We start from the raw sequence: 1,677 nt of genomic DNA, 5'->3' as shown, positions 1-1,677 counted from the left end.
TATCTAATTGAATTAAATAGACTAAGTTATAGCAGGGAAGAAGTATTAAGGTGCAAAACTGAAAACACTCCAAACAAAGTGCAACTAAACAGTACCTGGTTCAATGTCTTTATTCAAATGCAAGCTATAGTGCTGAGCTGAATTCACGTTAGAGCCAGTGAGAGTTTCATTCAATATTCTGTCATAATGTTTCACTTTCTTTTCTTTTTTTTAATGTAGAAAGGGTTTTCTAGATCTGTCAGTATAGTACAGCACCACAACCATTAGACTGAATATTTACAATATAATAACATTGGTTTTATAATGAGATGTTTGTAGGTGGCAATAACCTTGATGGGTGGTGGTTTATTCTGTGGCTCAATTGTTTATTTAGGTGGATCAGCATGGACATACACAAGGGGGGTCAAAAAATCCACAAAATCGTGTTTGTCGTGCTTGATGAGGACAAAGATGGTCAACCTCTGCAAAAAAGATGTAGAGCTGGGGATTCAGCCACTGGTTGTTTTTTTTGTTTGTTTTTTCATCAGTAGTTGCTTTCATTATTCATTGAGCAAGTTCTAAATGGAAATTCATATTTTTGTAGTTTCTAAAGCAAGTGTAACACCCTCCTGTGCTCTGTCTACCGACACAACTGGAGAAACTGTGACCATCAAAAAAATGTAGGTCGTTTTTTTTACCCTTAATACTTGTTTCCTCATTTGCTATGTGCTAATTGCCCAGATTTACCATTGCCGTCTTCCCTTTTCATTTGCAGATTCCCTCATTCAAGATGTCCGAGACCTCTTGGAAAGTGGTGCTGAACAACCTCTCCCCTCTGGTATAGTATTTGTTAACCTCAGCTGCAGCCAGGCAACCTGCTGGAAATATACCCTACAATAAGATAAACTTATTATTTTAAATTCACAGAATTAATAATATGCCTAAAAGAGACAGTGGTCTTTGGGTTCAGGTTACGGTAGACTGTCGACCTTTGAAATGGAATGCAGCCCGCGGCAGACAGTTGACAGTGGAGCGCGGCCTGATTGTCACCAAAGTGGCATCACGTTTTTACGTGTGGGGCCTATCACAGAGATCAGCAGATTGACAAGTGAGTGAGGGGGTGCCGCCACCATTCATTCATTCATTCATTCATACTGTGCATCCTCAAAGGTAGGTAATGAACACAAGTACTGATATCAATATATGCTAAAGGAACCTGAATAATGAAGTTAGTTAGTACTGTCTAAGCCATCGTTCGTTAATTATTTATCATCAGGAGTTTATAGGTTTGTGCCCAATGACCTCCACCCATCCAGCCCACCACCAGACCTCCACCCATCCAGCCCACCACCAGTCCTCCACCCATCCAGCCCACCACCAGACCTCCACCCATCCAGCCCACCACCAGACCTCCACCCATCCAGTCCTCCACCCATCCAGCCCACCACCAGACCTTCACACATCCAGCCCACCACCAGTCCTCCACCCATCCAGCCCACCGCCAGACCTCCACCCATCCAGCCCACCACCAGTCCTCCACCCATCCAGCCCACCACCAGACCTCCACCCATCTAGCCCACCACCAGACCTCCACCCATCTAGCCCACCACCAGACCTCCACCCATCCAGCCCACCACCAGTCCTCCACCCATCCAGCCCACCACCAGTCCTCCACCCATCCAGCCCACCACCAGTCCT

General features: G+C 45.1%; 1 long non-coding RNA gene across 1 annotated transcript; it reads left to right on the top strand.

The window, feature by feature from the left end:
- Positions 1-562: 562 nt before the first annotated feature.
- Positions 563-1,474, top strand: LOC131990654 (uncharacterized). Its single transcript, XR_009396075.1, has 3 exons — positions 563-659; positions 755-817; positions 907-1,474. It is a non-coding gene; the product is annotated as an uncharacterized LOC131990654 (long non-coding RNA).
- Positions 1,475-1,677: the final 203 nt, after the last annotated feature.

Source organism: Centropristis striata, chromosome 2, assembly GCF_030273125.1.
Source record: "Centropristis striata isolate RG_2023a ecotype Rhode Island chromosome 2, C.striata_1.0, whole genome shotgun sequence".
Classification (NCBI taxonomy): Eukaryota; Metazoa; Chordata; class Actinopteri; order Perciformes; family Serranidae; genus Centropristis; species Centropristis striata.
The sequence above is the reverse complement of the archived record's forward strand: the minus strand, read 5'-3'. Positions and strand labels throughout refer to the sequence as shown.